The following is a 17,028-nucleotide window of genomic DNA, read 5'->3' on the forward strand; positions in this document are numbered from 1 at the left end:
TGTAGCTCTTGTAATTAGCTTTAGTGTCCGATGTATAGCTTAGCCTGTAGAATAGTGCACTGTCGCTCTAGCCTTTACATGTGATCTCTGTGTCTTGGGCTTCCTGTAAAGTTTCTCCGTGCCGCAAGCATGCTAACCTCGCCTAGCATTGTATTCCTCTCCGCGCTTGATCTGACTATCTCTATCCTCCGTCTTTCTCTTCTGCTTGAAGACTGTCGCAGCTCAGAACGTAGAGTATTATATCTATATGTGTAGTCCCTCAGCATGTCTCTCTGAAAGCTCTTCTCTGCTCTGCACCTGTACGAACTTTTTCTCTCTTTCTCTTCCGCTTCGCCCTGTGGTAGCAGTGACAATGTATCCTCGCGCTTTCCTCTAACGTCTCTTGGCTACCCGCTGTCGCTCTGTTTGTGTGTCTGAGACAACATGTTGACTCGTGTCATGGTGCCGCAACGTCACCGTTTCTGATCTTGTTTTTTTCACCGAGGCCCTTGACTCTATGGGATGTACGAGAAACAGAATTAAGAGGATTTAGATTTGATTGTCCAAATACTTGTCCAATGCAAGTGTTGTGAGCCTTTAACACAGAAGTATAGGACAAACTATAAATATATACCCTGGTTTCTTGCTTACAGGAAATATTGTTTGTTTATGAGAACAATTAAAACCCCTAGCACTCAGAGTGCAGTTCATTTTCACTTAAACTGGTGCCATTTTGAATCATATATTCTGCAAACTGCTGTGCTAGCTTCTCTCAAACATTCATTTGTCCTGAACTATATGTTACTATTGGGAAAATAGAAATAAATATTGTCAAAACAAACATTATTGGATTCTTCTTTTCTTCTTTTATCCTTTAACATAGGTACAGTAACATTTCCAAAGCTAGCTTTGATGTTGGCCTTCAGTATGAAGCACTAACGGTGTTACGTGAACAGAAGAGTTGGAATTGTTACATAAACTGGTGAGAAAGTCCTCGAACAGCAAAGTGGGACATGAAAAGTGGCACTACAAGGTATGTATCAGCGGTGCCAGTACAGCATTGGTCATGTTTATGTAATCTATTGTCTGACCTCTGAGATCATTGTTTTCTCTCTCTCAAATTCTCAAATCATAAAGTGAAGCTAATCACAAAGCAGCACATTAGCATAGAGAGAGGGTTTGTAATCACTGCCTACAGCAAGGTTTCTAGAGTCTGTGTCCAAACTGGACTCAAAAAACTTATATAATTACATGCAGTCGAATACAACAACTTTTCAAAACTACTACTTTTATAGTGTCTTTATGAAGTTTATAATGTTAAACTAAGGAGGTATCACCTTAAACCAAATGACTGATTACGTACAATGTAAAACACAGGAAGCAAGCAATAGTTTATCTATATTGCACATTTAATTTCATGGGAAATAACAATATGCTTCTCAGAAAAGTAAAGAGCATTAAATATACATGTATATACACATAAATACAGTCAAAGCAGATTAAAACACACAAAACAAAACAATACTTATCAAACATATCATTCCAATAAAACACCATAAGCTAACTTTGGACACTTCCCACACACGAAATATCCCAGTTGTAAATAATTATGCCTCTAGTGCCACTCCAGTGCATAATGTGATATATCTATGAGTTACTAAGTCTCTCTAGGTGGCACTGCTGCCCCACTGTTTAGTCATGAGGGAGCAAGAGGAAGTGTGTTTCTCAAAACACTGAACTGCAACTGTGGCTGGAATTTTTGGCAAATAAAAAAAGATTTTCCATTTATTGTCTCAACGAGCTGTTATTTTTTACATTTCCCTCTCAATCATTTCTGATTACAACATCCTTTTATGTCCAAACCGAAAGAAGAAAAGATGAAAAAAGACAAACTATGTGAAAGGTTCCCAGATGGTTTGCCTCATCCTTCCCTCTCATACAGCATGAAAAGAGGAAACAACCACATGGGAATAACCGCCGTATCTGTGACAAAGACTTGACCCTCAACCACACAGAGAATTACCGTATTTATTTATTTAAGTGATATAAAGTTCCAGATAACAAAGTGAGATGTATGTGTTTATGTGAACACAAAACATCTGGGGAGCACACCATCAGCTGGCTCTGAACGAAGGCGCTCAGAGGAAGTGGATGGTTTTAACATTACAAATATGACATGCGATCGTTCAGTTAGTTAACTGTTTACACACACAGCAGTTTGTGTGGTTTTGCAGTTCAGTGCAGTCATTGATCGACTCCTGATCAATCCACAACAGGGGAGTGTACAATAAGAGGAAAACTGGATCTTTGCAGCTTCAGACTCCAGTATTGTCTCACTGCTGACATGAGTTAAGCATGTAATCTGGTTGACAACTGTACCTAACGTTCTTCCTGTATAGCTATACTGTTGATAGCTTGTGGCTACCATGTTACAATATGCCACTGTGTACTTCTACCACAGCTAAATGGATTTGTACACATGTGGGTGTATTTTTACATATACACAAGTCCTTGTTTGCTTGCTTTTGTTTGCTTAGTTGCAAAATGGGTGACATGAATCCTAGACAGCTCTTACTAAATCTGTGCTAAAAGGCTCAAGAGGCTGAAATGTTAATCAAATTCCACAATACGAACCAGTTGAAGTTGATGGCCAACATGCTGGTGATGTTGTATATAAAGTCCTGATGGCACCACTTAAGGAGCGGTTTATCCCCTTGGAAGCATGAATGTGTCAAGCAAATCTAATGGCAATCTGCTTATTATTATTAGCTAAAACTAGTTAAAGCTAATGCAGTTAACTAGCTAAAATGAATGCAGTCCAACAGTCCTTTTTAATTTGTGTTGAAACTGTTTTAGAGAGGTGTCGATTCAACACTATGGTAATTTTGGATGTTGTAGTTTGTGGTGTACAGAGAATATTTACTATGTTTAATTATATACATTAATTATATACATTGATACTTTAACTGGTGACTGCCCGTTAGATTTTGATATTTGCTTGTATAAAAGTGGAAATAAAGGAAAGCCCGGAGGAGTACCTAGAAACATTAGGATCCTTCCTCTGGGGACATCAATTATTATCTGAGGGTGCTACAGGACAGCGCAAGGAGTATCCAGTATGCAAAGGGTTTATCTTCTGCATGAATGTATTTCATGAATTTCAATGCAATTTGGCCGTTGAGATTTTCATATTTCTTATGAAGAATTCTAGCCTGATGGTTGTGCTGGAGGAAAGGTTAGGGGTGTCATCAAAACTTAGAGGATTCATCTTTTGGGGATCATGACAATCGTAAGTGGTGAAGTGAAATCAAAATCTATCTATCTCATCAGCAGATGTCATGGTTTTTCTGGACTGAAGTTTTGAATGGACTGACCAACCAGCTGACCAACATCAGGCTCTGCTGCTAGCAAGGCAAAAATCACAGGTATGTACTGTATTTCGAAAGAGACTGTAGTTGAACATGAATTGTTGAAGCCAATGAACTGCAGTCTTTGGAGGGAAACATAGATAACTTAGTGATTTTAACCCCGCTAAAGCCTTTTAGATTGTATGTGTTGCACTAAAACACAGTGAAGACATAACACGCACACCGCAAATGAAGTCATTGTGTGAGCAGTCCTCCCCTACAGCCCACATGGGGAGTTTTACGATCCACTGCTGCAGAGACAAAATGACTTGTCAGCTCATCCTCCATTAATTATCATCAAGGAATTACCTATATGTACTCTTGACATCACATTTTGGATTCTGGTGTCAGGAGACCACATTAATTTCAATCAACCTTGCCTAGACACGCTGCCTCTGCAGACTCTGCTGCCTGGCGGTCAGTCTCCCACACTGTGTAAATATTTTCATCACTGCCTTTAACTCAAAGACTATCGAGAATAATGACTAAATTAGCAGGTCTGACATTTCTCTGAGATTCATCCAGCATGATCCCTTCCTCTCAGTGATCAGAGACGTTCCCACGTGAGCAGTTTATCACCGGCGTCACCTGGATGATCTGCTCAGTGTTTGCAGCGACCCCGACCATGTGGAGCGCATCACAGGCCTTGTAAAGCCCTGACACTCCTAATCCTACATGTGAAAGAAGAAGAAGAAGAAGAGCTGCTCTATCCAAACACACGGGTTGCAGAGAGGAGAAGTGTTGCAAACATGTCATAAAGTTTAAGTCGAAGAAGTTACTCTTTTCTCAAACTTGGCAGTGATTTATGAGCAAACCAGCAGATGGTAAAATCAGGGTGGCTGGCTTGAGAGAGGCTTACCAAAGCATTTTGACAGAAAGGCCAAAAGGATTCTCATGCTTCTATAAACGACTGAAGTCTTTCCTGAAAACAGGCTGTGTGTGTGTGTGTGTGTGTGTGTGTGTGTAGGGCGGCTAAGCCAAGCCAGATGTCGGTGTCTTCTGGAATTGGTGGCGTTCACCTCGCAGTCCTCTGAGCCCGTACGTTGCCTGAACTCTGCCTCTGCCCTCATGTCAACCCAGAAGCTGGTAGGTCATCCGTTAGGGTTTGGTTTCACTCTGACACTGCTCAGCTAACACATGAAAGCCTGGTCACCTTAGGGGAGAGGCCGCATGCTTGGTTGACAGCAGAAGAAGTTTTTTTTCCCACCTCCATATGTTGCGTTATTTATCAGCTGTCCAGCCTGGAGCTTTCCACTGAGCATGGATTTGTTGGTTTAGAGGTCAAAAGGCGTTTAAAGCTGCTCTAATCAATATCTTTAAATTTACAATGGATCAAATGACTGTGTGTGAAATGAAACGGGTCGCTTGTAGTGACGAACCCACGGATCGTTTTCACCAAACTCTGCAGTCGACCTCAACTCCACAAAGCGCTTCAGTGTGTTCCAGCTCATTGTTTTGGTTTTAAGGCCTGCAACTGTACAGTTTTGATTGATTCCCACCGCTCTCATAGCGCCATCGCCACATCAACTTTATAAGGTGATAGCATCTCTGTGCCGTGTCTACAGCTTGTTGCAGTGCTCCCAGGTGGCCAAAAACAACATCTGTTAATGCGGGTTTAAGGATAGTTCCAATTTATTACAACTTGGGCCTTATTTTTATGGGTTTGGCCATTATTTGTATCAGCACAATGTACTCAATGAGGCAAGAAGCACAATCAGTCACACAATGCGTTTTAAACAGGCTTCCAGGTTGTAAACATCCATCAAAGTTTGCAGCTAGACTCCTGGTTCAACTTTCACCTGCTGTTCTTGACACAACTGTGCATTAAAGACCTTTCGGGTGTGCTCACTTTTGGGTTTAGCTCCAAGTTTTAGCTTTTTTTTTTTTACAATATCTGCACATGGCAAATTAAAGTATGGGACAGATTATGTAAATAAACTATGGCTAAGATATTGTTAGCACTAGTAGAGAACATTACTTGCAGGTCTGTGTTGGGGTACAACTTCCTGTAACTCTACATGCTACATGCCCATCCAACACACTCTTACTTTCCACCTCGCCACATTAAGAGCACAGTTTTTCCTTATTTTTGGATACTATAATGTTATCAAGGAATCGAAAACAAGGAATTGGAATTGTCATGGCTTTAAAAACTTTCCCTTTCCAACCGAATGTAGTCTAGTTATAAGACAGATGTATCTTTTCGCCTGCAGATTAACAGATCCATGCTTGCACCCGCTTCAGTAATATAAATGCTGGACTATTACACTTTCGCTGAAGACTACTTAAGCCAAAGATAGTCTGTTGAGCCCACTTTGTTAGTCAAAGTCAGTCGTACTCATTAGCTTCTCTGACCTCGCTGTGCACCCTGCCTGCTACCTAAGCATGTTCTGTTGCAAAGCACTGCACAAACACACACACACACACACACACACACACACACACACACACTCAACTTCTTGTGGTATATGCGGAGTCATTTGTATGGATGCATTCAGTGAGATAGTTAATCTGTAAGCGCCTGCCGGAGAAAGCAATTAACCTCACGGACCACCGGGGAGTTGATATGAGTGAGAGAGCATCTCGCCGCCATTTAAATATACACCAGAGGGACTCGCTCGCTCACATTCAGCCAACCTATTATTCATCATCAGCGCTATAAACAGCCTCTTCATGAAGACCGCAAGACAGGCCTCACTCCCTTTTACATATATATGTGTATGTTGTACACACACAGGTATTTGTTTCCACACCCAGACCGACCGATCCCCATGGCTCTGGAGTTTTGGATTGCCCTTGACGTAGAAATGATTAAGGTCAGCTAAAGAACAAGAAAATTAAATGCTGCATTCCTGTGGGAATCAGGGAATTTACCAGACACTGGAGGGAACTATGCCAAGTCTGGAAAAGTTAGATACAGCATGTCCTGCATGATTATTTCCAATGCCAGTACAGGTTTCGGCTGGCCAAAATATCCTATAGGAGGCAGGTATTTCTTATTCTATAAGATGAATGAAATGTAGTATTTCTGTGATAGACTTTTCCCTGTTCAATGACATGGAAAATCTCAGGAATTTAAAGAGCCTGGTGGTCAACAGGGTTTTTTTTCTTCTGTTTGTCAGACCGAGAAACTTTTCACAGGCTGTTCGATATGAATCCCACTTTGTGTTTGTGGCTAGTGACCTGCCAGCCCATTCCCTCATGCATCAGTGACCTCTCTAATGAGGAGAAAAAAAACACCGGCACAGATGGACGAAGGAGGGGAGGAGACTGCGACAGATGAGCGGATTCGCAAGAAAGGGAGGATGATGGAGAATTCATGACGAAATGAAGCCTGAGCGAGATATGGATGCTGTCGTTTTGCACCAGACACATCTGAGTTAAGTGTTAGTTAACGCCTCTCTTTCAACTCATCTGGAATATCACCAGCTGAATGACGCAGCCTCATACTTTTGACTTGAACACAACGTCTCTTAAACACAGCTTTCCTGTCTAAAGGAATTAATCCACTTGATGTCATCCAACTAGTTCCCGCACGTGGTTTTAAGATTTTTGGCATAGCAGCAAAACAAGAAAAATGAAATAATTTGTTTTAAATAAAGCCAGACCTATAAACATGTAAGCAAGTCAGCGATTGTTGGCCATATAACATACTAAAAGCACATAATTTGGTACCAAACTTTAACATAATTTTGTACAGTAGAGAAGTGGTTTACTTTAACTCAATAGCTGGCAAAATCTTCCAGAATTAAGACATTTCAAATGCGAAATGGATTTAATTTCCGTATTTAGACTATTGATGAATTCTGAGGCGAACGCTGCACCCCATAAATCCACCGTGGAGGACCACTGTAACCCGCTGTGTGGAGCACTGCAGCATCAAACCTTACCACATGGTCTAAACATTTCCCCGCAGACAAGAGGCCTGGGCTCTTACAGTAACATCCGCTTCTGATTAAAGCAAGCCTGTCTCCGGCTCTGTCCTTTTTAAGTCAACATCGGAGCAGACTGGGGCCAGGTTCGGGTTAGGAGGGTGGTCACCTCGACCGCAAATCACTGCGACTGATCTGTCTCTTAACATGACACCATGTCGCATTTTTTCAGCTCGCACGAACAAATGATGCAGATACACATTTAGACGATTAAGTTTAATACTTTCCAAACATAAAAAGGAGTAATATTAGACGTAGCGGATAGTTTAGTTGTTGAAACAGTTGGAATGATCAGAGATCTTTGTTGTGTTGAAGTAACTTCCTCGCATGCCATTGACTGAGCAAAATCCAAACACAGAAACCCTCAGAAAGCAAATAAACTCACAACAGATGCACTGCGGTGATGAACGATGTCTTTCTGTATACACTGGCGTGCAAGTCTGCAGCTCATCAAACTGCATGGCACCTTTTTGTGTTTTCACATCACAACATTTATGAATTGAATTTCTGAATTGTGAAATTCTTTGGCTGATTAATTTATGTTGACTGAGGCATCCAATCTTAATGCGGAATAATATGCGCCTCATTTAAAGCGGCTATAATCAATATTTTTATATAAACAATGAACATGAAAGGTTGTAGTGATGAGAGAGCGACTTTCAGCCTATTATTGTGGTTTTACTGCACCCGACTTCATTTTCTTTATTGGAAAAAGCTCTAAAAACTGACTGTATGTTATCCGTCCAGTACTGAACAGCTGACAGACAAAATCAGCGGCTAGCTTTTGAACATAGTAGCATTTAGCAGCTTAGCAGACGCTTCCCTGAGGAGTTGGGAGAGACAAAAAACAGAGCTAAAAATCAATGCTAATGTTGCTCTGTGGACTGAGGGTGTTACTGAACAGTGGTCACAACCAAGTGGGTAAAAAAGTAGCTCAAAATCAGCTAAACTTGTCACCATGAAGGATCTGTGCTTTACAGATCTCAACACTCAGTGTGGAGTCGTGTTTCTGGCCACCTGACGAATGAACAAACTCTCCTTTTAGCTCCGTCCTCCATCTATTCCAGGTAAAAAATATCTGTCTCTCTACAATAGCTGCTAGACATTTGGTTTTGCAACTTCACCAGCTAATCGCTAACTTTGTCTGTCTGCCATTTGTGCGAGGCGGGTATATAAAGTGAGCTCATCAGAGGGGTTTTGTTTTTTTGCTGGAAAAAGCTGGCAGCTGCTGGATGAGGAGAGAGGAATTTGCCGGTTGGCTAATTAAAGGCTAATTAAAAGGTTAAGAGGCTAACTAAAAGAAGCGTTGTTGGAGCTAACGGGTACTACAAAGTTCATAACTGGGGCTTTGTCACTACAAGCGAGCCCTTTCACGTTACATGCAGTCATTTGATCCATTCTTAATATAGAAAATATTTATTAGAGGAGCTTTAAAGACAAAGTTTTCAATGCACGCGCACCCCTCTCCAGTTTTTTTTTCTCTTTCCTGCTCTGTTTCTCTGTCCCCGTTTCTCCCTCTGATGTCTCTGAAACTCTGCAAGTGCTGTGGGTCTCATTTGATCTACAGTGTCAGACATCTGGAGCACTGCTCCGCTGAAACACCTGTTTTCAATTCAGCCAACCGACAGAAACATTTGATTGTTTCTCACAACCAGACCTTTTTCTCCCTCTCTCCCTCTCATTGACTCACAGGCTATTTGTTATGTTTAAGCCAAAGAACAGGCCTCCTATAGGTAATAGATGGAAGAATAATTTGAACTTGATTAAGACCAATTGAGAGGAAAATATAGTGTATGATTTTCCAGGTATTATGTCTACAATTTTGGCACCTTAGTTGCTGAAAAAGGTTTCCTTTAAATAGGTTCAGTATGTTTTAGATTCAATGAAATGAGTAACGTCTGAATGTTTAACTTAATGGAAAATAATAGCTGTTCAGTATGAAATGTTAATTGTCATGATAATTAAGTATCCACTATAAAATCAGTGTCAAGATATTGGAATTACGATCACGTGAGAGGGCAGATGATGTGGCTGGACAGGACTGCTTTAAGTGCACATCATGCTGCATTAAATACATCTACTGTAATCATCCAGCACAACTGTAAAATACCTTTCATCTCTATTACGTCCTGTTTTACGCCCTAAAGATGGCGTTTCTTGGAATAAAACCAACAAGGAAACATAGCTTTTACAGGCTTGATTGAAATTTCTTCTCTGGCAAAATACATGTACATTTTATTTGGTGTTGAACAGGTACGCATGCATTTACGTTCCACTAGACATGTGCAGGGAGCCCAACCAGGAAAAAACAAATCACTAAACATAATGAACTGAGAATAAATCTGAAGAATTTCAGCTCCCTGAAACACTTAATTATGCCTAATTGTTTAGAGGACAGAACACACACAGAGGCAATTAGGAAGGATATGCATGGGCGACTCTTCACAGGGAAACAGCACAGTACTATGTTAAACTGTATGTGTGCAAATAAACGTATGATGGAGACTATCACTGCATGTATTTGAAGATCAACACTGCCTACTCATTGCTTTACCTTTTACTTGACACGTTTTTTAGATTTTTCTATAGTGTAAATACAAAAGTCCTGTTTTATAAAAGGAAAATAAATATCATCAAAAACATCATCAAATACCAAAACTCCTGCTTATTGAAAGTTTACTACAGAGCATTTGTGTATAGTCAACTCTTCAGAGCACTAAAGGAACAGTTTGACATTTTGGAAAATGCATATATTCACTTTATGTCGTAGGGTTTGATAAGAATATAACACCCCTTTACACTGCAGCTTTTGTACCGATTAAACAAACGAGATGTAACGTCTTAATTAGTGAGCTTTAGAGGTGCTGGTAGGTGGATTTTGTTACCTTTGGATAGAGCCAGGCTAGCTGTTTCCAGTCGTTGTGCTAAGCTAAGCTAACTGGCTGCTGAGAGTGGTATCAATTTAACTCTCCTCCAGAAAGCGAATAAGCTCATCTCCCAAAATGTCAAACCATTTTAGGTTTTAAATGCCAAACGATATGATACACAAAGGTTTGTTACATACAGTACACAAGTTAAATATGTGCAGGAACGTAAGGATATACATATTAAACGACTCACACACGTATGCAAAAGTAGGCATGCCAATGTGTACACACACACACACACACACACATACATACATATATAAGCACCACTGCACATGTATGTATACACACTCATACATACTGCGCACACACACACACACACACACACACACACACACACACACACACACACTTCCATGAAGAATTGGTCACTGCTCAACCAGCCGAAGTACTTCAAGCAAAAACAGTACTTAACAGTTTGTAAATCATAAATCATACCGAAAAGAGATTTCACAATAAAAGTCTAAACACGTGATGCATTTAAAACAATAATATGATAAAATATGTGTAATAGATGAATATCATAGTTTTTCATCCACCAGTATTCTTCCTTAATTTGGTAAATTGTTGAATCTGCTCTGCAATTCAATATCGTGCAAAACTGTCTTTTTTTTCCACAAAGTGTATTAACGACGACCCCCCCCCCCCCTTTGGATCACACTGCAACCCAGAGGATTGAAATGTTAGTGCCGCCCTCATGTGTTATTTGGTTAACTCGTCCGCGAATACAGTCCAGAGTAACATAGACAGCTGTACCATTCTGGACCTGAAATGAGGCCCTCAGCCCAATACTGGCCCACTCGCTCCCTTCAGGCATATGTCCAGACACCTGCTGAGCCACAGGACCTGCCTGCCCGCCCTGGCCCCCCATCCGCTGCAAAGTGAGTTTTACAATATTGCAAGAGTGTATCAGCTTCAGGTTGAGGGCTATGTTCGCCGTCCCTTTCTCGTGGAATATAAAGTTCTTCCGGCTGTTTGGCTCCCCCGTGCGAGCCAAGTGAACCCGCGGCGTGTCCGTGCTGATCTGCTGGAATGACAGCGGTTTATTTCTGACTGCACCAAAGGGCAGACCGGTCTTGGACACAGTAGCGGTCAGAGTCGACGACACAGCCGAAGGAATCCAGATAAGGCTCAGCATACTGATCCCGGTGCTGTCCCCAAAGTAGCGGATGTTGCACTGGGACGGTGACGTGATCTCGAAGGTGAGCGTGTCCCCGCTGTCCACGCTCACAGCGCCAGAGAGGGTGATGGACGTGTCCCTGTAGTTGACACCCGTCTTAAAGGCTTGCATCGCCTCCTGGCCAGTCCCGTTGCGGTTAGTGTAGGCAATCAGGGAGAAACCCTCTCGAACGCAGGTGTGGCCCATAGAGTAAAGCGCCTGCTGGAGGACGAACTTCACAACACCGCTTTCTGTGAAGCGCACACCGCGGTTGTCGTGGGTTAGAATGACCATATACGGGTCGGACACTGAGGTAATGCGGAAAGTTGGGCGGTAGCTGGTCTGGTAGTGCACCAACAGGGACATCTGAGCCGTCATAGCCACGGCACCGGTATCATGCGACAACCAGAGCAGGCTGAGGGCCGGAGTGGTGATATCGTAGACGTGAAGATCCTTGCTCTGGTTGCAATGTTGATTCGGACTCTTCAGCAGCAGAGTGAAGGTGTGGTTGGGCTCCACCTCCACTCCGCTGCTGACGCTGACGCCCTGGAAGTACTTCCCATCCGGCTGTTCGATGCGAACACCACTGAGATCCAGACCCTCCTCCTCCTGGCTCCCGTTGAGCCTCATTCCCACCTGAAGGAAGTTCCTGCAGCTGTGCTTTATCGCGAAGTTATGATCCAACCACACCAGGCCGTGCTGCAGGAACGTCACCTGCCCCGCCTCGTTGGACAGCAGATCGGTGCTCTCTTTGCCTCGGATGATTAGTTGAAGCCCGGGGAAGATGTGTGAGCCAGAGGTGCGGGCGGGGGGAACTGCCACTTTGGCCCCCCAAGACTGGGAGAGCCGGCTCTCTGAAGGCTGGCCGCAGACAGAGTCACTGATTGCTGTGCAGGAAACAGCGACAGGCTCTCCATCACAGTCCGAACAGGCCTGGCACTCCTGCAGCTCCGGGTTGTAGAAGTACTCGTGACCACACAAGCCCATCACTGCTTCTCTCTCAGAAACTCCCAGACACCTGAACCCCCCTGTGCAGGTAGAGACCAGAGAGGATGAAAAACAGGGTCCAACAGCTCTGCACACATGTGAGTCAGTACATAGCAGTACATTGTTTTGTCAGGACAAAATGTGCTTCTGTTAGTCAGCGTTGTACCCAAATATTGTTTGTTTCATACTGCCCACAGTGATGGGACAGTTTGTGTTAATTATCGAAATAAATAAGCGATGTGTTGAACTCACCTGGAGTATTAAGGCATTTCACTCTCTCTCCACAGATGTTTGGTAATTCAAGGCATTCATCTCTGTCCTGCAATTCATACAAATTAATATTATCATGAATACATTTTGAAAGTTAATAAAAAGGGTTCAGCAGATTTTTTGCTGTACTTTTGAACGCTGACACCAATATAATTGCTTTTGTACTGAAACTGCAGATGGCTGATATTTGGTTTGTTCATTACCTCATGGACTGACTTTATCAGCCATCAAGGCCCAAAGAGTGCGAACATATTCACTCCAAATCAGCTGTTGTTATGTTTGGTCGCTGCTGACAAATGCCTGAAAACCACTGACTGATAACACCATGTGACACTGAGACCCATTCACACTTTTGTTTGTAGCGGGTTGGTTTTCATACATCACAGATAAAACCAAGTCAGCAGAGATATTAGTCTCACCATTATTCAAACAGTAGTGTATTTAAAATACAGCTACAAGAGTGTTGGCTGAAAAAGGCAGTATTTTAAAGGCCTGTACCTGGCACATCCTGTCTGCAGTGGGAGAACACTGTGAGATCAGAAAGAAGCCCGGTGGACACATGGTGCACTTCTCACACTGAGGTGGGTCCCTCTGAAAATCACAGAACTCCTCCTGCCCACAGGGTGAGGGGCATCCCAGCAGAGGTTGCGGAAAATGGGCCTCTCCCACTACGTCCATCACCTTTGAGTCCATGTCCATTTTGTGGACGGCGTAGGACTTCTGCAGGTGGCTGCGGGCTTGGCTCTGCAGACCCGCCAGGTGGCTCTCAAAGTAGCTCTGCAGCTCACCCTGCAGGCCCTGGAAGGAGACCTGTTTGACGGTGTCCGAGAGGAGGCCGTACTGGGCCTTCACCACATCCATCTGCTCATACATGCGCCGCTGCTGCTCCAGGATCTCCCTCTGCTGGGACAGTAGCGCCTCCTGTTGGTCGGCGAGCTTCTGCTGCAGGTCGCGGATGACCACCTGCTGGGCTCGCAGGGCCTCCACCAGCTTCTCCTGCCCCTTGGCCAGCTGGAGGTGCAAGATGAGGGCATCCTCTGAGGGAACTTCATTCTCCCCTGAGAGGACAATAATGCAGAATGAAAGATGGGATCAGACATCGGAGGAAGTGATTAAATGAGATTAAGACTGATTCGTCTGATTTCTGCAGATGTGTGAACGCCCAGTGACCCCGTTCTGTTGGTCTAGCCGTGGCAAGTGCAATGAAAGTTTCCGATTTGGACCAACATCAAAGCTTTCCACATTTCTGGACAATTGACTCTGAGACATTTTTCCAGTTCAGCTGCTCTAGTTGCTCTGCAGATATCATTTTGGGCTGAAGGTCAGCAAAGCCTTCCTTTACTTTTAGACCATATTCCCCTTTGCTGATCACCAGTGGGTTAAAGTCAATAAAGAGTAATATGCATGTGGTTAAATTATAGTCATACTGCCTTCAGTGCAAGATAATCAACTTCATTTGAAGACTGTCACTCAACCAGAAATGTCTCACAGTGGTCAGACTGGTGCGCATTGTGCACTTAGAGACATTTTGATGCCTATACTCATCTAAACACAACAGTTAACATTTTAGATGAGGATGATGATGATGATGATGATAGCAGACCTGGCTTGATGTCACATGTGAGCTGGACACCCAAAGGCGCGCTGCCAAGTTCCGGGGAAGGATATCCAAGCTCCGGAAAATCTCCCAGAAACTGTGCGGCTCTGTCGGACAGATGGACCGGAGGAAGCTGGCTGGCGGCGGCAGAGGAGACGCTCTCCTCTGAACCGGCCAGACATCCCTCTCCCACACAAGACTTTGCTCGAGCTTTTGGCCGTATCCTCAGTGGCAGTCTGCACTCGATCCCCCTACAGTCTCGGGTGTCATTAGTGGGCAGAAATTGTTTCACAAGAGCGGCGCAGTCCGCATCTGTGCACCCTGCAAGTGAAACTTCAGGCGCCCTCATCCGTGTGCCGCCGCCGCCGCCGCTGCTGTCACCGTGCCGCCCGCGAAGCGGCTGCACAGCCGGGAACGCTTCCGCTGCTGCTCTTGGAGAGCTCGGGTACGCATGGTGTTGGCTGGCAACTATGTGCGCCGCTCTCCCCTGCGTTGCCGGGTTAAACTGCCTCGGTGGTCTGGAGGATCTGCTCCCCGGACAGTGCGCTCCGGTGCACGGTCTTGGATCGCCGGTTTCCGCGCCGTAGCAGTGCGTCCCCTGGCAAATCTCTGCGACAGCTTGCAGTGATACCCAAGACAGCAGCAGCACTGTTGTTACTAAAACCATTTTGCATCCGCTGTCTCTCTCTCTCTCTCTCTCTCTCCCTGCAAAAGAAGAAAAATGCGAGTTAAGCTTTTGATTCCTGACTGATAAATCTGGAAAAATCTCTGAAAATCTCCAAAACTGTTCTAGAAAAAGCTTTAAAGTCCATCACTGATCTCCTGCTTTGAGATGAACCCCCTCTCTGTCACAACTGAAAACTAACTTCCTCATCATTTCATATCCTGGTCTGCAGTCCAGTACCTTCAGCTGCGGGGTTTGGTGAGACTGGCTTTCCCGACTGTCAGTAAGGAATAAAAACATTAGACACACGCATTACTGCTGGCTCTCTCCACGCCTGACCCGCTCTGAGGGCTTCTGCACTACAATGTCAGTATGTGGCATTCCTAAGACTTAATTAGCATCAGGTTTCCCCGGCCACAAATTAACCCTTCACCTTCCCTGCTCTTCCCCACTGAGGGGAAAGAAGAAATGAAACTTTTCCTGAATCACAACATAGAAATGTTGGATCTTCATGTTAAAGGAAAACACAAAGGGGACATTTTGGTCCATTCGTTTGCCAAAATGAAGCTCTGCAGTCCTGTCATCTTTCCTGACAACTGTCACTTTTCATTTTGCTCTCTGTTGACTCTCCTATGACCTTCTGGCCATCCACGTTGCAAAAAGCAGCAGTGTTTTTTGTTTAAGACGTCCTGAATGTTGAGACAGCTGCTGGTCCCCAACCCAGTGTCCTCCACGTTATACTGGCCTTGTCAACACCGAGCGCCCCTCTTTACAGACAGAGCCAGCAGAGGTCAAACTTTTGTTGAAGGGACCTATGGCAGAAGTCAGGAATGCGAAAACCCACAGCTGGTTTTTGGACCATCCCCTATACTCTCATTTTAGTGCCTCAGCACAACCACATGTCCAGTGGGAGGCTATCTGAGGCTGATGTTTGTAGTTTGGCAGCTTCTCATGTAATTTTCTGTTTGATTATTTCTAGGTCAGGCCGGTTGGAAATCCATTTTACGCCAAGAAAAGAAAGGAAATGATCAAAAATGAGACATAATTGGATTTAATTGGCTTTATCTCATAATTTTAACGCAATAATTAACATTTTTGACTTATAATCTCAAAATGTTGATTTATTAATTTGTGGCTCATTATCTGTCACTTTTGAGTTTTTCACAATTTAGAATTATTAACTAAAATCTTAGTCTTAGTCCGTCTTAGTATCTCATTATTTAAATGTACTATCTCACAATTGTGTCTTAAAATCTCATAATAAGTAATGTTTACTTCATCATCTCATATTTGTGACTTATCATCTCATACTTTTACCTTTGTTTTTCACAATGTTGACTTATTATCTTATAATTTTGATTCACCGTGAGTATTTTTATTATTATTATCACATGTAACTTGGCAGAAATGGGCCTCCATAGCCAGGGGAGTTTGACTCAAATGAATAAAAAGAAAGCTTTATTTCGTTGTTTGTCGGATTCTGTTTGCAAATAAACCCTGCCAGGCAGAGCAGGGGGGCTGATTGGACACTTAAATGAGTTGCATGCATGCAAAAAGATCCAGCTAACTGTTTGTTTGTTTCCTGTAAACATGCAGAGTGGATCGGCGCTCTGCAAAGAAAATAAGAAGTGCAGGTTGGTAGCATGAACTGCTCTACACCACCCACTGAGTTCACTACAGCAGAGCACAAACAGAGGGCACTACAACACTCCTACATGCATCACGTCTCACATCATCATTGTGACAGTTTGTCCTCTGCAGTACTACGTTTGACAAATGCTTCATCGTGTCGCAAGGTTCCCACTGGTTTTGTCATTATCACCCCATTTTCTTTTAGTGCAGAAAAGCCCAAGAAAGGTACGTAGAGCTGTGTCGGAGCACTCAGGTTTAACATGATGGAGACTAATGGCTTAAAAGTATGCCCTCTCTTACACCTCACACCTCACCATCTGGGGTCCTGCAATACTTCTTCTTCAAGTAGCGCTTTGTTCTGCAACCTCTAAAGGCTTAAACTTGCAGCCCATATATTATTTGAATTGCACAAAATTTGATAAACGCACTAAGGAATAACAATCCTCTACAGTTTCTTGACTCCGTGCTGTGATG

The sequence above is a fragment of the Enoplosus armatus genome, chromosome 21, assembly GCF_043641665.1.
Source record: "Enoplosus armatus isolate fEnoArm2 chromosome 21, fEnoArm2.hap1, whole genome shotgun sequence".
Taxonomy (NCBI): domain Eukaryota; kingdom Metazoa; phylum Chordata; class Actinopteri; order Centrarchiformes; family Enoplosidae; genus Enoplosus; species Enoplosus armatus.